Raw genomic sequence first — 27,500 nt, forward strand, 5'->3', positions numbered from 1 at the left:
TTACCAAGCCTTCGTACTGGACAGTACCTTTCATACTTCTTGCCAAGTGACATCAACATTATTACATCACTTTCACCCTCACTTAAGTTCCACTTTGAATCCCCCCATCTCCCCATTCCTCCTCCCCGTCTGCCATGAAAAGGCTGATTGTCATGAATGCAGAGTAATTCTTCCCCCTTTCGCAGCTCTTTGCTAACGGTCCCACGGCCTTTCTTTGCCAGAGATGGGGCTCTTGTATACAGCGTCTCTCTCTCTCCTCCGCTGAGCTGCCAGCACTTCGCCTGTCTATTTGAACGGCACTCGACGTTGATTAGGCCGCCCCCAACCCGGGCGTGAGATGTGACGCCCATGCAGCAGCCCACAACCTCAAATCCACATACTCCTACCCTCAGCGAGTGCCACACTCCATCCATGTGGCTGTTGACTTATGTGATCCAATTCCTTTCTGGCGTCGTAGCTCACCCTCGGCTGTTAGATGCTGCTACCGCCGACCGCCGCTTTGACTGTAGCTGCTGCCGTGCCGATGGTGGTTGAGAAGCACAGTAGAACATGTGGTGGTTGTGGTGGAATCGCATGGTTATAGTGTCCTCGTAGATGTGGTGGGTACAAGAGCTGCATCTCAGTTTTGCAAGAAAGACTTCAGGGTCAAGGGTTCGTGATCGTCTTGTTCTGCCGTTTATATCCCCACCAGGAGTCCATCATGGGTGTATGTATTTGATCCACCCCATGAGAATGGGGGTACGAGCCATCGATCAGTGAGAGATAGATAGATTAGAAGAAGACAGATTACACCAGTGAACAAATTAGTCAGGGGTGTGGTAGCGTGTGATGATGAATTCCTTGTAAAGCATTACATTACAGTTTCATCGTTGCAGTACCTGACTCATCCAAGAACGTGGTGGTACAGAGACTCACTGATATTATGGTTATGTAGTGATCTATATAACTTCGATATGCAGAGTCTTGGATACCATGGGTCACCGTTAAAAACCATCGTGATACATTCAGCAATAGTGGAATACCTTCTAAAGGTCTTCTTGCGTTTGTGTCGGCGCCGTGTAAGGGAAGCAATATACTGTATGTAGGGAAAACAGGAATAGCAATCTCTGCCCAGACGAAAGTCTGGCAGGGCTTGAGGATTTGCGTCGACGTGGGAAAAGAACAATCGATTACAAGAGAGAGCTCAGCTAGGAGAACGTCTAAGGACAGTCCTTCCGCACACACACATGGAACATCCACTCCCCACAGGACGAACAAGAACACAAGGGCCATAGATAAACTAAACGCTTTTAGAACACTTTGTCATCTCTAGTCTCGGATAAGGACAAGAATCCCTGAACATCCTCTGCAAACAGTTCATCTGCTCCACCCTAATCTACGCCTCACCCACGTGTTCATCCACCCTTTCAAAATCATGCAAAACAGTGCTGCAGTCCACACAAAACAGGGCATATAGATCACTCACCGATACCTAAGCAACTACACACATTCAACACCTGCATAATAAAAAAAAAAAAACATATTTCCAATGGAATCTCACCCGAACTTGCCTGGTACCCAATTCTCTGCAACAGCACTAGACCCCTCTCACCCAAATACTCAATATCCAACCACCAATCCTCAGCAGAAATATAAAGCTTACCCTCTCCCTCACACTTCAATAACCTTTACGAGCAGATTCTTCCTTCCTCAGTTCTTCGAGGGTTTGCTGTTAAGATTTTTTTTCCTCGAGTGTGTCGATCGAGAGGAAGTCGAGAAATAAGAGTAGAAGTGACGCTGGTTTTTGAGAAATCAAGAAATACGAAGGGATTAAGAATATTTCCGCCGAAAGGAGAGAGAGAGAGAGAGAGAGAGAGAGAGAGAGAGAGAGAGAGAGAGAGAGAGAGAGAGAGAGAGAGAGAGAGGATAGTCAACCACTCTTTGTAATAATAACATCAAGCAAGCTGTATAAACAGTATCCACTTTTTATTTCTTTTCTGGACGCAAACAATGCGACAGTTGAGCATCCTGGTTTATATGTATGAAAGACGATGATAGAAGTGGTGGAAAAGGTATCGCGTAGACAAACACAGTCGCCTACCAGTGTAAAGAGCAAAATAGTTATTTGATGTAGCTCACGCTGCTGGAAAGAGAGAGTACAATGATTACTTGATGTAGCTAACGCTGCTGGAAAGAGAGAGTACAATGATTACTTGATGTAGCTAACGCTGCTGGAAAGAGAGAGTACAATGATTATTTGATGTAGCTCACGCTGCTGGAAAGAGAGAGTACAATGATTACTATCAAAATATATATATATGAAAAAATTACCTAATATCCTAAAGGAAAAGGTGAGACATGAACAGAAAAGAACGGTTTATACGTCAGTGTAATGGAGACGAATGTTGGTGGATGTGAACAGTATGAAATTAAGGAGTCACCAACTTGGCTTCTGAAGATTCAAAAGTGACTGAAATATCAGTAGTCAGTGTTAAATGGATCCTTCAAGCGTCAACCATCATGTTTTTAATATCATGTCAGGTGTGACGACCGTGAGACATGACACTGAGAATGGATGTCAGATTTGATATCAATAATCTTATTGCCAAAGGAAAGCAAACTGGGTCATGTCAGGCAATGACATGGGAAATGTAGCAACATATTTATCAATAATGTGCGTTGAACACGTGTCTGCGTCTTCCATCGTACTGATCCATCAAATACTCTATAGCCATTAGCCCAAATCCAACAAAAGACAGAGACAAGAATGAGGCTTGTGGCAATTGTTCTCGTTAACTATGTGGGAATAATGCTCTAAACATATTACTGTAACATGCACCCTTTGACTCATTGCTTCAGAGGTGCTGGAAGTTTCGGATTTTTCACATGCATTGCTGTAAAAGCTTAAGCTAGAATTGTTTTCCTGAATATTTCAGCAATCTGGGTTTCATTTATTCAGTAGTGTATGTTTTGAACGTCTCAGAAGCACTGAATTATAATGATGTCTGTTTCATGTGAGTGCTTACGGAGCACTAGGTTGGGCCGAATCTAAGTGCATCAGGTGCCCAAGACAACTTTAAATCCATCATCAAGTTAAAGTGCCTAAGCGGATTACCAGCATAGCATGTTAAACGTGCTGGCTCGCGGCCCCGAATTCGAGCAGATCTGCTTCGAACGCGTTGGTTCGAAATGATTGAAACTCCCGAGTCAGAGCACCACCGAAGAAGGATATAGTTTCAGTACTTAGGACGCAGTGGATGCCAGTGCCTTCAAGGATCAGGATTTAGAACGGATATCAGAGGGAAAAGAATAAATCAAGACGAAAACAAGAGAAAATCTGCATCCATAGGGACTGGCTGATTACGTAGATGAAGCGTATTTTCCATACTCTTAATATTCTTTTCAAACAGTATCGTCAGTGTAGGGACTGAGCTACAGCAAAATTTAGCTTTAAATGGTTTAATTGTGTCCTACGACATGACATCCGCTGCCCAGGGAAGTTCGTTGACTAAGTTGAGTTAATCACTTGAGCGCCAAGGCCTTTGACCTAATCCTCAAGGGTCAGGTCAGAGTCCACGCCCTCGTCTCCAAGGGTCGTATTGTCGGAGTTCAGTGAGGAAAGGAGATGACGATAGTCTTTTTGGCACCACTGTCTGAGTATCTGTAAGCGAAGGTATCTTTAGCTGTGTTGGTGGATGTCGCGGATGACATCACTACTGCCACCGTCATCACCACCACTATCTCCAACCCCCCTATGTCTACTCCACCACCATGTCCTCCCCATCCCCACGACAATATCACCCTCATATTATCACAACGAGTTAAGAGTCATTCTTTCTCCATCACAGTCACCCACCACTATCGCCACCGTGTTCGTCTTCATTATCACAACCGCCACCACCGTCTTCACCATCATCACCACCCCTCATTACACCTCCACCACAACAACACAACAACAACAACCTCGACTACCACCTCCATCAATCCAGTACAACCACTTCCTCCTCCTCCTCCTCCTCCTCCTCCTCCTCCTCCTCCTCCTCCTCCTCCTCCTCCTCTTCCTCCTCCTCCTCCACCAAGAGCAGCACCACCAACACCACCACCACCACTACCACCACCCAGTACAATCACCACCACCTCTACCACCACCCGCTATCACCACCACCACCACGACCACTACCACAGCTCTCAAACACTGCAGCACCAGCGTTGAGCCCCCGGCTGCCGCTGCTCCTCCTCCTCCTCCTCCTCCTCCTCCTCCTCCTCCTCCTCCTCCTCCTCCTCCTCCTCCTCCTGCACCAATTGGTTGAGCCAAACGTGCCGTGGCGTCCCCAGCGCTGGGATGTTTGCTTCCCTCACCTCCTCAAGTGTCTGTCCATTTTCAGATGACTCGCTGTGCTTGTTGGACCAGATTGCGAGGTGACTGAGTGCTTCAGGCAATCACTCCTGCCTTTACTTGAGCTGTTGACAGAGTAGAGCATTATGAATATATGAATATATGTAAAAAGTAACTCTGATTAAAGATACTAAATGTAAGATACTGTAAGATAATGAAATTAATGGAGGTGACGAAGGGTAACAACATTGACGAGTGGCCAATCTGGTCCATAAGGGGAGTGGATGGATGGTCTATGGCCAGGCGTGAGTGATGGGGGGATCCAGGATCTTCGCTACCAGAAATGATAGCTGGAAAATATATTCTTTGGGAAAGGTGGTGTCCACGCAATATTTATGGACTTTGAAAGAGCTTATGACACAGTCGACAAGAGATGGGCCATGGAAGTGTGTCAAGAATATATGGTGTGAGGGGGGAAATACCAGCTGCCACGGGAAAGGAAAGGGTTTCGAAGGAGGGAACAGAACATGTGTCAGGGTAAATGGAGATAAGAGCGAGTGCTATTGGTCCTTTAGGCTAGGGTGTGAGAGGGTGTGTTGCCTGACCATGTTTATGGGATGTCTTTGTAAATTGAGCATAGGGGGAGATCATGGCTGATGGTATGGACGTAGATAAGCAGCGAAAAGACGCAAGAACTGGTGGTATAAGTAGGAGATCAGGGAAGGAAGCTGGTGGAGGGTTCAAATGCTCCTCTCATCTCATCAGAGTAACAGTGTCGTTTGGTAAAGGAGTTTGGAATTATCAAAGAAGAGGATCATGGGAATGCGCTCGCTGTATGAGAGCAAGTTGCTGGTGGGGTACGAGAGAGAATGGAATCCCACTGTGAGATATGATTAAGACGAGGAGGGTTCAGAATCTTTTAATGTGATAATGGAGGAACAATTGCTGAGATTATGGCGTATTAAGAGGTAAACAAGGCATCAGTGTTTTGAGAAGTATACATGAAAGTCTGTGGCTATAATGGGTTCTGAAAAAAGGCTCACTTTTCCCTATGGTAAACAATGAATGCTTTTCCCTACTGCAGCCAATGAAAGAAAGCTTGCTTTGCCTAGTATAACAATGGAAAAGGTTTGCTTTGCCTATCACGATTAATGAACAAAGGATTCCTTCCCCTTGTATCAATAAAAAAGTCATGCTTTGCAAAAGATAGCAATGAAAGAAGGCTTGATATGCTTAAGGTACCTATGAAAGAAGACTTACTTTTGCCTACTGTAATAAATGAAGATGGATTTCTGAATGTAACTAATGGGAAGACAATAGTAGAACAAACTTGGAAAATATGATGCGAAGTCGAAAAAAAGGTAAAGAGATTATATATAAGCAACAAAGACTCGGGCCACTGAGAGGGCATAGGAGTAGAGTACGGATAGATAGACGTTGGGAGAATGAAGAATGAGAACCCACGTCGTGATGAGAGAATGAGAAGATGAGACAAAGGAAGAGCAAGATGAGAGGTGGAGGTAAGGCATTACAGAGCCTGTAGGATTATATGGGACCTATATAAGGATACAAGTATGTCTCAGAGTGACACAGCACCAACCAGCTCCCTGGATGGTTGAGGACCGCGTATCATACATTGATAGAGATATGGGTTAGATGAACTTTCAAGATGGAAGATATTCTTGTCTTTGAGGTACACTTGTTAGTCACTTGTCTGACGTATTTAAGGCCTATCGATTGCCAAGGGGGGAGAGGGGGGGGGGCATTAAGGCCGTATACATCAAGTTATAACATCGAAATGACAAGTCTGGAACACCTTCTTCAAGTCTTCAAAGTAATTCTCAGAACATAAACAGTTCTGCTGCATATATTGGCCTTGAGGAACAGTGGTTCAATGAAGTCCTGAGATGATGTATATATCACATATAGTTGACTTAATGGTATAAAAGTTACTATGGTAATAGTTGTATTTTTTGTGAGGTCAAAACCCAAATCATTTTTCTTTACAGAAAAAAGAAATTGAATGCGTTAAATGACTCACACGTGAAAATTTATGCTGTTTGTAAAGTATCAGTGATATGTTTGGGCAGAAGATACTTTGGTAGGTTAGAAAAGATAGATACTCATCCTGTGTTATCACTTTATCTTGTCTTGGTGGTGGGGGGATCTGATATGCATTTGTGTTGGGTCTAAGTCTATCAACTTCCAGCAATTTTTTGTCGTCACATCAAACACTATTATAAGATCCACTTGTGATCGATTTCCAGTATGATGTTGTTATCAGAAAAATGTAAAATGCAAAACGTAAATTATGACATTGTTTTATATCTGAAAATTCTTGAGAAGATATACAGGGGATATCCTGATCAATGCATATCTATATAGGAATTTTACACACACACACACACACACACACACACACACACACACACACACACACACACGAGCGTAAAATACCTTTTGCTTATCACGTTCCGGTAATGCATACATGAATTATTGTTGACATCCTACAAAGACACTTCTTTTTGCAATAAATATCCCTGCACTCTCACGAATGTTATGAAAGAATAAATCTCTTCCAGTTATTACTATTGTATCGTAAATCATTTTACCGTAAATATAAAAAAAAATGAAAAAAAATGGGCAAATTTCGTAAAATTAGAAATATCTTCTTCAGAAAGAATGTTGGAGAGATATCTCCTCGAATGGATTTTAGACCTTATGGTGCATGGATAGAGGGTTGTATATCCATCCCTCCCGGCCGTGGCTAATGATTAGGGCTGGTCGTATCCCGTAGGCGCTGAAGCAGAGGTGTTTGGCAAGCGCTTAGGGGGAAGGTCAGCTTCCCGGAGGAGAGAGAGAGAGAGAGAGAGAGAGAGAGAGAGAGAGAGAGAGAGAGAGAGAGAGAGAGAGAGAGCTTTGTGGCACTAATGCCAGGAGCTGATGATGCCAGGGAGTGCCACTACAGATAGAGGCGAGGGACATAAGAGGGAAGAGAAAGATGATGTGTGGGATAGAAGTGGCTGATTATAATGTAAGGAAAAAAAAAAAAGGGGGAGAAAGGAAGATGAAGAGCGGTGGTAGGAGGGGAGTGGGAAAAATACGAGGGTTGAGGAGAGACAAAAAAAGAAAGGACATAGAATAAGGGGAAAGAAGATCAGGAGAAAGAATGAGATGATGGGAGACGATATGGGAAGAGAGAGGAATATAGGAAAGGGTTGTGTGTGTATGTGTGCGTGTGAGAGAGAGAGAGAGAGAGAGAGAGAGAGAGAGAGAGAGAGAGAGAGAGAGAGAGAGAGAGAGAGAGAGAGAGAGAGAGAATATAAATATAAACACGACACTTTTCCCTGGGACGTCTGGACCTGTTCCTTCGTAAATACTTGATTAATTGCACACTGAGTGAAGTTCCCCCTCGTTGGTTACAAGTCACCTGTGCTCTTCAGGGTAATCCCTCATTGTCTGTTTAGAAAGAATATACGATTATCTAACTTTCCATAGCACAGTACGAAGGTAAACACAGGCGAGTGACATGCCGGCTCCAGCAAAGTCTAATTCACAAGACAAACATATTCAGACTAAACATAAATACGAGAGTTCTGAGAAACATTATTTGTTTCTCATCGGTGAAATATTTATGTATTAATTAATACCAGTGTTCCAGATTTACCATAATTTTGTAGTTGTTCTCCTTCAACATACGAATATATGTTTTTTTTGTGAGTGTACATCGTAAGAAGTTTTTTGTGGGGATGAAGAGGTTTTCCGTGCGAGATAAAAAGTGATGAAGGGAGATATAAGCAAAGAAGGGACGAATAGAAGAGAGGTGATAAGGGTAGAGAGGAAGAGAGTGTCGTAGATAAGGGAAGGGAGATCAGAATGTTAACAAGAGCAGGGAACATGGTGAAAATGAGGGAGAGCAGAGGGTGAATTTGGTTGATAGGGGAGAGTGATGGTGAGGATGATGATGGATAGGAGAAGGTGACCATGTAAGGATAGAAGATAAAAGACGAGGGAAGATGAAGGAGGCATGAGGGTAAATATGCTGGCTAGGAAAGGGTGAATATGAGGACTGGGTGAAGGAGTGAGCATAGGAGTGGATGAAGATGATAGGTGGGGGACGTTGAAATGATAGGTAGGATATGGTGAAGATGATAGATGGGGGACGGTGAAAATGTAGGATAGGAAAGGGATGACACATTTTGGCTAATTAGTCATTCCATTAAGACCTTCAAGCTATTACGAGAGTTTATAGATTTCTTAATTACTCCAACCTTTTGTGTAATCTTTGCGTCATTTATAGAGGGTATGAAATGAAAATCATAGGTGAAAGAAAAATAGTTCTCATAACTTTCCTTTCGAACTTTGAAACAAAACCTTTCTCCTCTGAGGAAACTATTATTTCGAGTTTATTGTTATTAGGAATATTGAATTTGTAGTAATGTGTAATCTAGAATTTCTAGTAACTCTAGAATGTCAAATTTCTAGTAACATCCCACACTGATTGCCATTTAACCTCAACTTGGATCGAGGACATTAAAAGTTATATTTTAGCTCATCATTAATGTCATTAAGCCATTAAATGACTCATAAATTACTTAATTACTCCAGCTTATGGACTCCTGGTGCCATCAAGAAGGCCATAAGGTTAATATTGTTAACATTATAACATACCACAATGTTAATTTTCAACCTGGAAAATACGAAAGCACGGGTTTTAAGTTAATGTGTTGCCACCACTACCCACTCCTCTGTGTTCCCCCCAGTAGACACTCACGGTGTGGCCACCACACCCTTACCCAACCCCCTCCCCAAACCCTGCCACCCCACATAGTGTGGCACTATTCCACAACCCCCCCCCCCCGCCCCCCTTCTGACAGACCCACGAAGCACCCTTCATCTTGGTAATAGAGGCGAGGCGGGATTAGCATATTCATACACTCTCGCTCCTACTGGCCGACTGGCTCATATTTCCTCGCCCAAATAGTCGAAGGAATGTGTAAAATTCGGTTTTCCTTCATAAGTGACACACACACACACACACACACACACACACACACACACACACACACACACACACACACACACACACACACACACACACAAACACACACACGTGTGCGTGTGTGTGTGTGTTGTTGATAAAGCTGCTCATTTATGTACACATCTACATGACTTCATGTTCATTCATGAGAACATACATGTGTACGTGTGTATGTGTGTCTTACTATACACGCACAAACTCTGCATGACAGTAGCCCACCCCGAGGCAGAGAGAGAGAGAGAGAGAGAGAGAGAGAGAGAGAGAGAGAGAGAGAGAGAGAGAGAGAGAGAGAGAGAGAGAGAGAAGCACACACCTCCCCCATCATCCCAAGAAGTGCAGCAAAAGTGCTGGAGGCGGGCGGGGCGGGGCGGGGCGGGGCGGGGCGGGTCGGGGGTGTGGGTCGTCGTGTCTCTCTGTGTTTGGTCTTGGCCGCCAACTCCTCCCAGCCTTCATGTAACTGTAACGAACTTTTCGTCGGCGTAATTGGGTTGTCAGAAGAATCATGCGGCCACAGTGGGTCCGGCCGGCTGATGGCACTGGGGGGTAAGGGGAGTTCGGGGACTACAATCCCCCATCAAGCCTTTTTAAACCAATGTGTCACGCTGGGGGGACGGCAGGGGGTGCAAGGTGCTGGTGGGTGAGGTGGGATTCCACTTAAATCCGTAGGTGTGTGTCTTTCTCCAGTGGGCAGTAAGGTTTAAGAGTTGAGGTATACTTTTTCTTACACTCATGTGATGTAAGAGGGTCAAGTCAGAGGATCTTCCTTCTCTCTCTCTCTCTCTCTCTCTCTCTCTCTCTCTCTCTCTCTCTCTCTCTCTCTCTCTCTCTCTCTCTCTCTCTCTCTCTCTCACGTCCCTTTTATGAGCGCATTTTCGAGACATAATAGGGTCACCTTTTGGCATAGGGTGACCTTTTGGCATAGCTGAGCGTCTGACGACGTCAGGGATTCAAAATAACGACAGGGAGGGTCTGAAACGACTTGAAAGCCACAATCCTCATTGGGATACTCAAGGATCTAGGGATTAAGGTCGCCCTCCCTTCACATCTAAGTGTCTCCAGGAGACACAGAGAGACACCACACTCTTTCTTTCTAGCACGCTCAACCCTCCCAGCGGGATTTTCGCAGCATGCGTGGAACCCACCTACCTCCACCTCCTCCTCCTCCTCCTGCAGGAGACCCAAAGCAATGTCGTTTTTGTAAAAAATGCAAATGCCAATTGTGCACATTTTCCCAGACTTAATGACACGCCGCTCGGGGCGGCCTCCGCTGCCGTGTCCTTATTACTGCAGCTAAACATATTGCTGGTGGTTGTCGCTCTGGGGTTGGTGAATACAAGAGAGGCACAGGAAGGTGATAAGAACTTTAGAAAAGGAAAAATAAATATGCTACACACCCACGAGTCGTGATACGTTATACAAAAGCAACTCAATCAGCATCAAAGCGCAAGGTCCTTCCGAGGCTATATTGAGATAGTGGAAGAGATGAGGCACTCGGAGATTACTATAGTGATAGTGGAAGAGATGAGACATTGATTGATCAATGTGGTGATTGTGGTAGAGATGAGACAATGATTGGTCTCTGTGGTGATTGTGGAAGAGATGAGACCCTCACAGATCACTGTGGTGTTTGTGGGAAGAGATGAGACAATAATTGATCACTGTAGTGATCTTGGAAGATGTGAGACACTCATAGACTTCTGTGGTGCGAGGAGAGAAGCATGCTGGTGATTTGAAAATAGATGCCTCAAAATTCTTCATGTAACTAAGGAGGCGCAAATAATTATTATTTATTATTCATTAAGTCTGTTCTTAAACGTATTTATGGCACTGCTTTCAACCACTCGAACTGGTAAATCAGTTCATTTCTCAAAAGATATCAACGACGAAAAAAAAATTGCTTCACCTCATTCGAAGTGAAGCGTTTTGCCACCGAGTTTGTACCCAGCACCACAAATGAAACCAGTCAAATCTAACCTCAAGTAGCTGCTTAGACCAAGATTGTTAAAGTCTTTTTATGATTTTGAATACGTGTATTAAATCACCTCTTAACCTTCTCTTTCTCAAGTTAGGCGAGTTTGAGTCGTCTAGTTCTGTCTGATTTGTTTCTCAGCCCAGGAGTCGTCGTGGTAGCTTGCCGCTGTACTCTTTACATTTTGTCTTATTCTATTTTCAAATAAATTGATCAAAACTGGACACTGTATTGAAGGTGAGGGACACACACACACACACACACACACACGCACACACACACACACACACACACACACACACACACATATATATATATATATATATATATATATATATATATATATATATATTGGAGCGATGTGGTGTGCCGGGGTTGGCATGCTGTCGGTGGATTGAATCGGGGCGTGTGAGGCGTCTGGGATAAACCATGGAAAGCTGAGTAGGTATGTATATTTGCGTGTGTGGACGTATATATATACATGTGTATGGGGGTGGGTTGGGCCATTTCTTTCGTCTGTTTCCTTGCGCTACCTCGCAAACGCGGGAGACAGCGACAAAGCAAAAAAAAAAAAAAAAAAAAAAAAAAAAAATATATATATATATATATATATATATATATATATATATATATATATATATATATATATATATATATATATATATATATATAGGGGATTAAGAATACTTCCCACGTATTCCCTGCGTGTCGTAGAAGGCGACTAAAAGGGGAGGGAGCGGGGGGCTGGAAATCCTCCCCTCTCGTTTTTTTTTTTTAATTTTCCAAAAGAAGGAAAAGAGGGGGGCCAGGTGAGGATATTCCAAAAAAGGCCCAGTCCTCTGTTCTTAACGCTACCTCGCTAACGCACACCATGTATATATATGTATATATATATATATATATATATATATATATATATATATATATATATATATATATATATATATATATATATAAATATATATATATATATATACACGAAGATTGCCTCACTGCTCCTTCTTATGGGCTGGCATTGCCCAAAGCCAACATCTACGTGGGACATTTGCATATCCTTCTCGGGCGTAATTACCATTATTTCACCAGACCAAACTTACCTACGTAAGTAACTGTATGCATTTATGTAAATATATACAAGAGCAAAGGTGCAATACACACACACACACACACACACACACACACACACACACACACACACACACACACACACACACATACACACCGCGTACCACACACACACACGACAGTAAGTATATGTACCCAACCTTTGCCCACGCACAGACAAACAGACACACGGACACAGTCTTCTCAACACTCCTGAGTGAAGGTGGCCTTATAGCCAATCTTGCCACCTAGTCAGTTTTTAGAGAGTTGAACTCTTTCAAATAACAAATATGTGTCTATATCTTTCCAAGAAAGCAGAATGTGGCAACAGTTGTTATCTTCATTGTTCTGATATCATCCACTAAACAACTGCAAACGCAAACAATTGATTTGTTCAGTTGGGTAATATAATGAAAGTTTTTTTACGAATTCGTTCATGAAAACGCAAGTGATCTGTCAATGGTGCATCAGGTGCAAACACTTTATGTTTCCGACGCAAAGCTCCTGGGTTCGAGTCCTGGCTGTTAGAGGGTATTATGTGATATATATTTATATATATATATATATATATATATATATATATATATATATATATATATATATATATATATATATATTGGAAAGGATCACAATTTTGCGCGTGATCAAGTAATTCTTAATAGTCCACGGGGAAAATGAAACACAATAGTTCCCATCGTGTTTCATTTTCCCGTGGACCCCGTGGACTCTTCAGAATATATATATATATATATATATATATATATATATATATATATATATATATAGCATTGATTAGATTGCTTGGATTAGGGCTTCAGTTGCCTGTGTTGTCTCTGCTGACATTAAAATAGAAGCGTAATTTGATTGAGCCAGCATTCCACCCATTTCGTCTTTCACACAATAATCCAAAAAAGGAAAGTTCGAAAATGAACCGAAAAATAAAGATATCTTAGTTGTTTTTACATATCTTTCACACGTAAGGAAGGAAAGTACGTGAGTACATAACACAAGATTAGATATAGAATAGTTTTAATCATATCCACTAACTTCTCGGTCTTTCCTTGTGTACGACAATGCCGGACATACATGCGAAGAGCAAGCCAACACAATGCGGCACTGGAGGTGCTCAAACAGGTCCCCCTGTAGAACCAGCAATTTACATTTTCACAGCTGGCTACCTTTGCCTCATTCCGGGAGTGTATACACATGGAGTTCCAGTGTGCTGGGGGCTGCTATAACCCTCGTGGTACCTAGCCTGCAGGAATGGCAATGGGTCGGTCAGGGAGGAGGTGGGGAAAGCAACGTCTGACCTCCTTAGATAAGAGCTGAGGGTAGGGGAGTAGCTGCTCCGACATGCTGCATCAAAGCTCCTGCTGCTGGAGTCGGTGGCAGTGTTTCTCTCTCTCTCTCTCTCTCTCTCTCTCTCTCTCTCTCTCTCTCTCTCTCTCTCTCTCTCTCTCTCTCTCTCTCTCTCTCTCTTCGTGATCTGTCTGTCTGTCGCAAACACCGGCTACTGACCTCAGACTCAGTGGCGTCGTCCAAACACAGCCTGCAGAGGTCTGGGGGTTGATCCTCTCCTCTGTCTGGATGGATTCTTCGTAGGATGACGGAGAGAGAGAGAGAGAGAGAGAGAGAGAGAGAGAGAGAGAGAGAGAGAGAGAGAGAGAGAGAGAGAGAGAGAGAGAGAGGAAGCAGGCTGTAGTGTGAGACGAGGAGAGAATCATCTGGATTTTCTTTTTTTTTTTTTTTTGAGGTTTGGTCCAACTCCTTGCGAACGTTGGCGTTGTTTGAGACACAGAGGAGACATATCAGAAGTCTAAAGCAAATTGCTTTTTTTTTGACCTCCATGCTGGAGGGAGTTCAGCGTGTGCAGGTAAACCAGAAACATTCGTCAGCAGCTATCGTTTCAAAAACGCGATAGCCTTTTACACAAGTTAAACTCGGGGACCCGAGTGAGTGAGGGAGGGAGGGAGTGTGGACGACGGGAGGGCGCCCCCTGAACTCCCTACACCTGTGTCAAACAGCCCTTATGAACAACCCCCCTGTAACGCTGGCTGGCCTGGCTGCACCGGCAGCATGAAACACCTCCTGTGTATTGGCCTCGTCATAACTGCACGGAGCATTGCCAAGCCTTTGAGCCGCCAGTCGCTATGGTGGGCTGGCAGAACACAATCCCAGGTGTGTGTGTGTGTGTGTGTGTGTGAGTGCACACACCTCACTCCTGCCTGGCAATTCTGCTGGGAGCTTTTCTTACAGAGGGAGAGAGAGGGAGAGAGAGAGAGAGAGAGAGAGAGAGAGAGAGAGAGAGAGAGAGAGAGAGAGAGAGAGAGAGAGAGAGAGAGAGAGAGAGAGAGAGAGAGAGAACACGGGAAAACACACCTTTATTTCATTGCTTTCCTGGAGTGTCGTCAGGATTTTAGAGATGGACAACCAGTGGGAGGTGAGGTCTTCAGGATCAGCTGGCCCCACCTCACTCGGCTCGTGCTTGCTTGCTTGCTTGCTTGCTGCTTCCCCAAGACTTGCTGGCTTGGTACTCATCCACCAGCTGTCACCCAGCTGCCCCTGCACAGCTTGGCGACTGTGAGTCGCCACGTTGGTAAGCGTCGCTGCCTCTTGTCATCAGGGGTGAATGACACGTCTCGGTTTACATTGTGTCTGTGTCTATGGGCGTACGTCTCTTTGTCTGTTGTCTGTGCCTGTGTCTCATCAAAGTACTGCTTGAATGCTTATGGCGTTAGTCATCATTGTCTTGATGTTTATTTGATTTATGAAATAGAGAAAGAGAGGTGTTGGTAAGTTGGTTTTTGTGTGTGGTTTCTGGAGGTGCTTTTGAAGGGAGAGAGAGAGAGAGAGAGAGCGAGAGAGAGAGAGAGAGAGAGAGAGAGAGAGAGAGAGAGAGAGAGAGAGAGAGAGAGAGAGAGAGAGAGATACTGACTAACAGACAGACAAAGGATAAAGACAGTCTTTGTAACACCACAGAATTGAACACAGTCACTACATCTCTAGTACAAACCTCATTTTTTTAAAAACATTTTCAACAACAACGCTTGGACGAAATCCTTTATCCGCCAAATACCAAAAAGACAAAGAGAAAAATATTGGTTATCTATAACGACTTATAAGAATAGAATTGAAGTATAGACGGAGGGAAATGATGACTTCACAACAGACTCCATACCGAGGGACGGAGAGATTTTTTTCCCCTTTAACTAAAATCTGTTTTCCTGCAGGAGTTCCCCATGTTCGTCAGACAGCAGTCATCAAAGCTGACGACCAACAAATTAATTCTCTGAACAACAGCTCAAGTCAGCTGCTGCAGCCGCTGGATGGCTGGCTGGTTCCCTGGCTGACAGGAAAGGGGTGGAGGGGCGCCTGGAAGCTGGCAGTGTTGGGGTTTCCAGAGAGAAGAATGTTTAATCACGACTGAAGTTTACCGAATCTGTTATTGGTTATCAAGGCTGCATGTGCGTATAGACAAAACGAATTTGTGAGTCGGTTAAACGTCACGTATCCGCGCTGAAACACAATTGCGATGACAAAATAAAGATATTATAAAGTGGAACGCCAGTTCCGTCCAGATTTACTGGAACAGAGAGGCTTTGATCTGAAACCTAGCGATCAGAGTGGTGAGGACTGGAATGCTGAGGTGGTCTAGATGTGTCGAAGGGATGGATAGCCGATGGATGACTGATGGAATATATTACACCAGTCAAGCACAAAGAAGGATGAGGTTTTGAACGACAAGAGTAATGGAAGGAAAGAGTATATATATTTCCTACCATAAGCCAGGTACCCAATTTTTCAACCAGCCCTTAGGTTTTGAGGGCACTAAACTTAACCTGGGTTCGTCTTCTTTGAGATAACCCTTGCAAGTATGAGATTATAAAGATGAGTGAGAGAGAGAGAGAGAGAGAGAGAGAGAGAGAGAGAGAGAGAGAGAGAGAGAGAGAGAGAGAGAGAGAGAGAGAGAGGCTGGAGCAGATCTGAAGGAAGTGGAAGAATGCTGTGTTCAGTCCAGCATGTGAGGGTGTTCTGTTTTATGTTAAGGAAAGGATAACAATGCTAGAAAGGTAGAAGAGAGTAGGAGACAGAACAGAACATTGAGGGACAACGCTGTTGAGAGGGAAATGGGGAGAGGATGATCCATCGACAACAACGGAGATAGACTGGTCAGGGAGGAAGTTAGATATGTGGGAGCAAAATGAGGAAGGGAAAGCTTTTAATATATCAGGAGCGATTACCTAGAATTTTCCAACAGCTTTCAGGTATAATGACCTGACGTTAACAAGGTAGGAGAGGATATTACCAGAGGATCTTGCCTTGCGGAAGCCATGCTGATGGTCAGAGAGAAGGCTTTGAGGTTAAAGGCGTTTGAGGATATTGGAGTTGAGGAGGGTTCAAAAAGACTTTGAAAATAGCTTAAGTCAAAGCAACAAGAACATAGTTAGAGGGGTTAGAATGGTCGCTCGTCTTTGGGATGAGTTGTACTAAGACGTGCTTGCAAGAGAAGAAAAAGTTTTTAGCTTTTCAACACAAGCGGACTGGACAAGCAAGCACAGACGCCTTTTCTAAAGCACACTCTTTCACTACGGGTTTAAGGATACCAACTGGCCCACAAACCTTGGAGAGTATTCCCTATAGGGCGGCAGATGAATGAAGAAAAAAGTAAACTTTGTCACTAACTTTAAAAGAACTTACAGGCACAGGTGATGCATTACACGCTATCATCGTATTTACCAGATTTAGATTCTAAAAAAAATGAATGACAATACAGACGACACAGCATACGGCCCACCAATCTGAAATACGACAAGAGGTTCTCAATACCTAACTCCAGTAACGCAGGGAAGCGACCCTGCATCCACCAGCCGTCTTCGAACCCCACACATTTATTGCTAGAAGGCCTAGACTCTATTGCCAAAGAGTTCGATACCCACTACAGCCAGGTGGGACCCGCACTTTCATTTTTCTTTCCGTGTGAACACCATAGCCATCGTCGCAGCACCAACCTGTACTGGAAAGGAAATACGAATCTAATTGGGTCCATGTGTTGACGAGATCTCACACCTATTGACATTCGCTCCCAGGGAAATTAATGGAGTTCCATACACACAGCATGCGGCTGTGTGTGTGTATATATATATATATATATATATATATATATATATATATATATATATATATATATATATATATATATATATATATATATATATATATATATATATATATATATATTCACACACAACTAGGTAGCCTGATAGGATTTCCCAGCGCCCCCCTCATTCAATACAAAGAGGTGCCATACTTTACTAGTATAGTGTCCCAAATCGACAGGCAAAGGCCCTATAGCTTTCCCTCAGCTCTTTAGGACTGCCAGAGGCTGACAACTATTGTAACGTGGATTGTTTCCATAGAGCCAATGGCTCCTTACCACCAGGTCTGTATTCGTATTTTCGCACACACACACACACACACACACACACACACACACACACACACACACACACACACACACACACACACACGCGCGCGCGCGCGCGTTCAAGGCTGGACGAACCAGAGGAAATTGGTAATGGGAATAATACCTGGATATGGAGGATGGACACAGTGAGGCGGCAAAATGCTCGAAAAAATATGTCGTCAATTCAGACACAATAAAAAGAAAAAGATTGCGGGTCCCCCGTAGTCCTTCGCTGAACCCCCCCCCCCCCCCTGGTCATAAATCCCACATGCTCCTCTGCAGTCACTCACCAGGGGTCTGCCTCACCGTCTCTCGGTAGGTTGGCACTCGGTTGAACCCACGGATCACATTACACACAACTGGTCTACATTCAGGGAGCCCAGGCGCACGAACACTACACATTGGTCACCTGCATTTCCAGTCACCTAAAAAATTCTGCACTCCAGACCACAACCCCTACTAATGGCACACACACACACACCACACACACACACACCCACACACACACAACACACACCACACACAACCCCACACAACGCACCAGAGATTGGGCCCCACGAGCGTGAAACTTTCTCCTCCTATGGTACGAATGGATAACTGCACCTAAACATGGAGACCCACAAGTGTAGAACTCCCTCTCCCCGTCCTGTACCAAGAGGTGATATACCAGAATAGTACTCTGTGCACTCCTAAACACTTCGACACATGAACCTAAGATGATCAAAAAGACAAATGCAGTGAGCCAGCTTCACCGTTCCTGGCTTATTTTTCTCTTGCAGACCAGAGCTGTTCTTCTCTGACTCTTGGTGTTATGAAAATGATCCGCCAAGCATTCGCCTCCCCTTGACAACGCTGGGACAGAAAAAAAAGAAAAAGAGAGAGAGTCGATTTTTTCGACCTCGTTACGCAACGTGAAAGGTTTATCGAGGTATATGGCTCGTTCTCCAGAAAACGAGTCAGGCTCAAGTATTTCCACCCCTCCTCGACAACGGACCTCATACACTCCGAGGAATTATGAGGGCGGGGAAATTTAGCAACAGCCTCGTCGCGTCTGGGCGTTACCGTAAATTCTTGAGGGACTTGTGTCTTTCCGACGTACGAGAAAAGTCAGTTTATGATAACCAGAAGGTGAGAATACGTAAGTGCCTTCAGATGCAGCTTCAGTCATGTAATATATATATATATATATATATATATATATATATATATATATATATATATATATATATATATATATATATATATATATATATCTTTTTTTATACATGTTCGCCATTTCCCGCACTAGCGAGGTAGCGTTAAGAACAGAGGACTGAGCCTTAGAGGAAATATCCTTACTTGGCCCCCTTCTCTGTTCCTTCTTTTGGAAAATTAGAAAAAGAACGAGAGGGGAGGATTTCCAGTCCCCCGCTCCCATATATATATATATATATATATATATATATATATATATATATATATATATATATATATATATATATATATATATATATATATGTGTGTGTGTGTGTGTGTGTGTGTGTGTGTGTGTGTGTGTGTGTGTGTGTGTGTGTGTGTATGTGATCTTACAAAGTTATAAGCCATAGTGACATATACTTTGTCAGTCACTTATAAAGTCAAACACATCCTAGGAAGGATCTATCATGCACATGAAATATGCATCGTCAGTGAGACAGAACATTTGTTTTGAATCATCTTTTTTATATATTCTTGCCTCCAACAAATGTTGAAAAGACACGTGTGTCTCATCTCAAGGGCAGTGTGAACGTTATCTCATCAGCCTCATTAATCTGCAGGTCGTCATCCTATTGGGACTCAGACGTAATTAGAATGATGTTATTAGCACTGTCAGGGGAAAAGGTGGGTGAATAGAATTAGATTGATTCTCTTAGGTCCCGCTGGCGAAAGATAATGGATCCAACTCCTTTTCACCAAAGATTGAAAGGGAATTTGTTCCTCATTTTCACCGACCAGATGATTTGATACCGAGATGCAGTACCTTATGACAGAAACCCTCTCTTCCTTTGTGGGCGTAGAACTGGTTTCTAATCTCACATCTTCCATTTACCTTCAAGCAAGTTGATGATTATTATCATGTAAACACGCGGAGTGTCAAATCTAATTCGATTATGGAAGGAAACGTCACTTGCAAGTGGGGAAAGAGTCGTTTGAAAATTGAAGAATTTAGAGAGATCGAGTTTTCTCGGATGTTTATAAAGGTTTCTAAAGTCACCATCGATTTCTTTTTATTTAACATACTCGAAAAGAAATATAATATTTGCTTTATTGAAGTTGCCCTACAGTATTCATCAACTGTTTGTTGATGACATATCAGTGGGCAGTTGGCGCTAGTTGCGTAGATTTTCCCCTCCGAGAGAGAGAGAGAGAGAGAGAGAGAGAGAGAGAGAGAGAGAGAGAGAGAGAGAGAGAGAGAGAGAGAGAGAGAGGAGAGGGAAGTAGGGTGATAAGGGAGGAAAGGAGGAAAGGAGTGGGGTGGCTATAGCCAGGGGAGAGGGTGATCAATTCTAGTATGAGGGAAGTTCGGGCCAATAACTGCCAGTGTGTCGCATATTTCAGGCTCGCCAGACGACCAAATGAGGCATATAATCCATGCTGCTCTCTCTCTCTCTCTCTCTCTCTCTCTCACGGCTTCCACGAGCTCATCTGAGTGAACACTTTTTATCATATCCAGTCACCACCACATTCTCTCTCTCTCTCTCTCTCTCTCTCTCTCTCTCTCTCTCTCTCTCTCTCTCTCTCTCTCTCTCTCCCCGAGCGCAAAACCCTGTCTATTGGCAGTATGTTTTCACTCCAGATTAGTGTTGAATAGTAAGCGGTCGACCTCGCGTTCATACTTAACGATAAGCTATCACTCCAAATTGATAGCTACAGGTTAGATAAGTGTTCGGTATTCAAGATTAAGAGACACGCCTTCGTAATGGTCATGCGTGATTCCCCTTGAAATGGCCTTGTATTTCTCGACGAGTACAAACATGACTGTATCTGATTACATAGACTATAATGCATCCGATTGTCATCTATAAGAGGGACTGATACAGCCCATGTCGCCCTTCAAGGTAATGATACAGCGAGTATTGTATCCTATTAAGCAAATGATACAGCGAATAGATCCTGTCAGTTGACAGTTATATAGATCCAGCTGACGTACACTCTACAGCTGGTGATGATCAACCCACATCTACCGTCCATCACTGATGCTATTTCATCAGGAAATTAATCTCCATAACCCAGCAAAAGATGGTTTTACAAACCCTTTAATTGTACGGTTACCCTGGAGCGTACGATCATCCAAGGGGGTTGGAAAGCTTGCCATATAAAGGTCAAAAAGGATCCAGTGTTGACACCTGGGCTTCACAGAGGACGAGGATCCCCATAATGAAGGGATGTGATTGTTTCTGATCGTGATGACAATAGTTTCGTCGACCCTCAGTCCAAAAGTTGGTGATTTTGTGTTTGCCTTTATTGATTCTGATTCTCTCGTGAGATGTGTGGTATCTTATCATATAAAACACACACACACACACACACACACACACACACACACACACACACACACACACACACACACATACACACACGCAGATTCATTGGACGAACAGAAAAAAAAAGCTTGAAAAAATAAGATGGTGAATCCATACACAGCCTCAGACCCCACGAGTACGTAACTCCCACGACATAAATTACTCCCCACCATACCTAGTCCTGGGGCCCCAAGTGACGACGATGTGTATACAGAATTAAATCTCTTTTATTCAACTCTTTTGACACTGGAATTCATTCATTCTTTCCCCTCTGAAGACATTAGACTAACGATCCACTTACATAGCCACGTAGGCTGTGAACACATCGTAACGAACCTGACTCAAAAGTATGGAACTCAATGGAACATACAGACTCCATAATTACTGAACGTGATAGTAGCTCTGGTAACTCATCTCGTGGGAGCCCAGAGCATTCTTACGTAACATCATTACACAATGCAAATCAAGGAGGCAGTAACCCTGAAATGGGATAGTCCCGCTTTATAAAACGACCTTGAAGGGATAGAGAGAAAAAAAAAAAAACCGTGTTGATGGGATGGAGCTTCGAAACGGCTTAGGACGGGATGAAGCCTCGAAACAACGTGGGACGGGATGGAGCTTCGAAACAGTGTAGGGGTGGCGGGAGGAGATTGAAGCTTGTAAAGAGAACACGGATACGATTAAGATTCGAAAAGATAATATGTGCATAGTATGGAGCTTCGAAACGGCGTGGTTGGGATAGAGCTTCCTAACTTCATGAAGCTGATGGAGCTTCGAATTCAGGTTTTGGTCATAATCCTGACATCTAGAGTTACGGTCTGAAGGACGTCTGTCGCTTTCAACGAGGTTGTATCATCGTCTCTTGACAGTATAGAGTACAGCTTTGCTAGAAGACTTCTCACTCCAAAGGAGTCCTTTTGCTTCACTGTGATGGTGTTGAATGCATTTTGTTGCTAGGCAGCCTATGATTATTCTGGGCGTTTTGCTGTGTGTAATCTGAGGCTTTGATGCATTTCCCTCTGACGGGGCGTATGACCAGCTAGGTGAGGCGTCATTTAGAGTGGAGCAGATGATTTGTTCGTAGAGAATACAAAGAGATTCTACTTCCTCCCCAAAGTTGGCGCAATTGAGAGATCCAAGGATGCTCAGTCTGTTCCTGGCTTTTATTTTGATGTTCAGCGAGTGGGAAGTGAACGTTTTGTGTGAGGCTTCGGTGATACCCGATATCGCTTGATTCTACGGAGTCGGAGTTGGGTCCGTGGAGGGTCATAGTGCTTCGCTAGTTTTCTCTGGTATTGGACGAGTCTCTGTCGTAAGTGAATATCCTTCATTACTTCTAGGCTCTATAGCATCCTTGTTCCTATATGCTGTTCATCGTAGGGTGATCATACACTACCTCTGGGCTCTTCGTGTCCCGATGCCGCTTCTCCGTAGGGCCACCAGCAGCGGTTTCCTCTACCTGCCTCGTTCACTCCCACTTCGCCACTCCAATTGTTGTTTGCCTCCTACCATCATATCCCGCAGGATATTACCCGACCCTTCACAGGACCTAATCTCCCGTGGCCCTTCTCTCTCTCTCTCTCTCTCTCTCTCTCTCTCTCTCTCTCTCTCTCTCTCTCTCTCTCTCTCTCTCTCTCTCTCTCTCCCCAGCGACACCTCCTGCAAATCACCCAACTAATTGATTAATTATGGGTCAAGACAGCCCATTAGCCGCAGGGGGAAGGGGAGGGAAGGGGTGGGGAGGTGGTTACCAGCCATCACCCATCCCTCTCCCTCATGTATTGTTGACACAATACTCCCATAAAGGCTGCCCCATCCCCTCCTCCACCTAGGTTCTCTTGACTCATAGGTGTTGGTGGCGTGGATGGCTGGTGGCTTCACCAGGAACTCTTGAGCCACAAGCTCATCACCATATCCTCAGGAGGGAGGCTCGACCTCCCCCCAAAACCCCTCCCCTGTCACCAAGTCTGGAAGAGTGAGACTGTGTAACTCATGTGTAACTCACTAGGTGGAACACAGGGAGTCTCTCGTGCCTCCCGCGAAGTCTGGAGGGATGAATCACTCACCAGTGCTTACTCACCAAAGACTTGTAAGACTTACTCATGGGTTTTACAGTTCATAATACAGTGTGCAGTGAATCATTAACAAAGAAGAAGGTAAAGGAAAATTGGAAATAGGTAAAGGATGTTCTAATGTCTAAGGCATTTTTCACAAAATTACCATCAAGTTAGGTTACCCGGGAAAAATCATAAAAGATATCATTCAATAATGCGAAAAACTTTTAGAAAACAACAGGTAAGGGATAGCCAGCATGGGAACCATGTGGAATTAGATACTATCTAACAAATTAATTGGAGTTTTGTAATGGAATACATAATGCCTAGAGGTACGAAAATACCATTTACTGCCATCTCTCTCTCTCTCTCTCTCTCTCTCTCTCTCTCTCCCCTAGCAACAGTTTCAATAAAGTCAGCAACGAGTGTACGTGTAGAATGCGAGAGTGCAGCAGAGTTTCATGTGAATTTCGAAACATTATTCTCTCTCTCTCTCTCTCTCTCTCTCTCTCTCTCTCTCTCTCTCTCTCTCTCTCTCTCTCTCTCTCTCTCAAAAGAATCCGGCCTTATATATATATATATATATATATATATATATATATATATATATATATATATATATATATATATATATATATATATATATAATTGCTTTAACGCGACTGAATAATCTATATATATTTACGATACCCTACTGAAGGGAGATGAAAAATGATATGTCTGTGTGATAATGATATTCACGCAGGGGCGAAACTCCGCACCGTAAAGCCATAAATACATAGCCTTGTGCTTTGTAGTATGAGGTACGCCTTGTGGAATTGGATAATGGAATGTGTGTGTGTGTGTGTGTGTGTGTGTGTGTGTGTGTGTGTGTGTGTGTGTGTGTGTGTGTGAATTACTCCAGCATTAGGATGGTGGATATGAATTCATAAACTGAATATGGATCTTTGTGCAGGATATTGGAAGCCATAAATATATCTTGGAGTTTTACGTGGAGAGTTGAGAGGCGAATGTTTCCGAATGTGTTGGTGATTGGGTGGAGGTAGGTAAGGGGAATCGTATTATGTATATACACATCTCTATAACATTCATTTTCTAATTTCTTTTTTTCGTTCATGTTCGTTTCGTGAGTCGAGGAGAGCGTACCTCATGTCTCTCTCTGCTGACGATAGCACTCACAGAGCCGTACGTAACTCATAACACTACGGTGGCGACACTCACAGAGCCGTGCGTAGCTCATAACACTACGGTGGCGACACTCACAGAGCCGTGCGTAGCTCATAACACTACGGTGGCGACACTCACAGAGCCGTACGTAACTCATAACACTCTACGGTGGCGACACTCACAGAGCCGTGCGTAACTCATAACACTCTACGGTGGCGACACTCACAGAGCCGTACGTAACTCATAACACTCTACGGGGGCGACACTCACAGAGCCGTACGTAACTCATAACACTACGGTGGCGACACTCACAGAGCCGTACGTAACTCATAACACTCTACGGTGGCGACACTCACAGAGCCGTACGTAACTCATAACACTACTGTGGCGACACTCACAGAGCCGTACGTAACTCATAACACTCTACGGTGGCGACACTCACAGAGCCGTACGTAACTCATAACACTCTACGGTGGCGACACTCACAGAGCCGTACGTAACTCATAACACTACGGTGGCGACACTCACAGAGCCGTACGTAACTCATAACACTACGGTGGCGACACTCACAGAGCCGTACGTAACTCATAACACTACGGTGGCGACACTCACAGAGCCGTACGTAACTCATAACACTACGGTGGCGACACTCACAGAGCCGTACGTAACTCATAACACTACGGTGGCGACACTCACAGAGCCGTGCGTAACTCATAACACTACGGTGGCGACACTCACAGAACCTCACATCACTTTTTTTGGGTCACATTGTTGACAATCGTTGGTTTACACTATTGCCAACATTACTGGTGGTTCACACTGTTGCCAAGATCAATAGTGGCGAAAAATCTTTCACTCGGGAATATATGCATGTATGTATGTATATGTATGTGTGTGTGTGTGTGTGTGTGTGTGTGTGTGTGTGTGTGTGTGTGTGTGTGTTTAATGACTGCAATGAAGAAAAGCTCGCACTTGAATATTTATTTTTATAGTCTTTTCAAGCAAGTATTTGCCTTATTTTTCAAAAACTGTCGCGTTATTTTTCTATCTTTACTATTTGCAGTATTTGTCATGTTTCATCTGGCTGTCAACCCTAACTATACCTAAGCTGCCGCTTTTTTGAAGTCGAAAACAAATCTCTTCGAGTTTTTAACATTTTCCCCGATAAAAGCACCCCCCCCCCCTTACGAACATTTTTTTTCCCCTTTTTTCACATATACGAAGTAAAGCAATTGAATCATTTCCATTCCTCTCACGAAAGTGACTTACGATTCATGTGTAAGATAATGGAACGGGTGAAACGAAAAAGTATTTTTCGTAAGCGCTCTGCGGCCAAGTGTTCTTAATCTCCCGTTTTCTATTCACCGCCTAAGAGTTTAAGGAGGATGAAGAGTGAGGGAGGGAGGGAGGGAGGGAAGGGGGGGCTTATGGCATTTGTGTAGAGCTTTTATTATTTTTTGTGGATTTTTTTTTTCTTCCAGGAAGGGCAGTGGAAAAAGGGAAGACGAATGTGGGTTTGTATTTTTCCAGCTGGCTGAAATTATCGTAAAGACGTTAATATCTTTCATCGAGTAGTCTCATTCACGATGCTACCATCCTCCTCTTCGTTATATTGCAGAAAATATATGTGTATTGAACGAGGATTGAAATCTATATCTAATGATACGATCCCATAAGATTTCTGGGCATATTGTATAATAGAGGGGAGCTCAGTGATCGAATCCAGTTTCTCGATTTGAAAATTAATATCTATCTTTCTATCTATCAATCTATCTATCTATCTGTCTCTCTGTCTATCTATCTATCTATCTATCTATCTATCTATCTATCTATCTATCTATCTATCTATCTATCTATATATATATATATATATATATATATATATATATATATATATATATATATATATATACATATATATATGAATGTATATATATATATATATATTCCAAATACTTGCAAGGCACATGGCGTCAAGCTCGGTTGGCTGCTCCGCCAATAACTTCTTGTACAAACTGTTAAACGTTTGCCTAGTGCTTGGCTGCACTCTTGCGCTCTCAACTCTCACTTGATTTTCTGGTTGACAGCAACCAAACGCCTGGCTATTATCTGCGCCATATGCTTGACGGAGTCTGTGTATGTGTGTGTGTGTGTGTGTGTGTGTGTGTGTGTGTGTGTGTGTGTGTGTGTGTGTGGAGAGCCAATATGAAAGCTGTTATTGTTAGTTTTTATGTATACATGAGCGTATGTTTGCCTATATAGGAACTAACCTGAGTGTATCTGCGTATATACGCGTCTAGGTTGTGTATGTTTACTGTATACTTGTCTTCTACATATATATTCACATAGAGAGATGATAATATCAATCTCAGTCCGTACCTTAGTTATTTGGTATTTGTGTAAGGGGAAATATATTACCCCCGCTGAGATAAGCTTCGGGAAATGTTGCCAGATAAAAAAAAATATATTCATTGAAGTAAACCAGATTCGAAGAGTGATTAACATACATCATTGAGAATCTTAGTCTAACACTGATATAATCAGTTTGGCAACAACGCCACAATTATTCATCAGGCAGAGGCCTCATATAACCTCCATGTTTGATCATGTATGACTGATGATGATATAACTTTAAAGAAAACGAGGAAAACCAGTTACCAGACTGTCTCATATCAAGAATCTTGTATTTCCAGTAAATTTCCCTCTTTCCCCGTTATCTCCGCCTAACCATCTCTCCTATACCCACATTTCCCCGTGTCTCAAGAAGAGGTTTTACGCGTGGAAGTGATGAATCTCCCTCATCCAAACTGTGAGATGTTGGATGAACTAGAGATGTGTATACTC

The sequence above is a fragment of the Panulirus ornatus genome, chromosome 58, assembly GCF_036320965.1.
Source record: "Panulirus ornatus isolate Po-2019 chromosome 58, ASM3632096v1, whole genome shotgun sequence".
NCBI classification, from domain to species: Eukaryota; Metazoa; Arthropoda; class Malacostraca; order Decapoda; family Palinuridae; genus Panulirus; species Panulirus ornatus.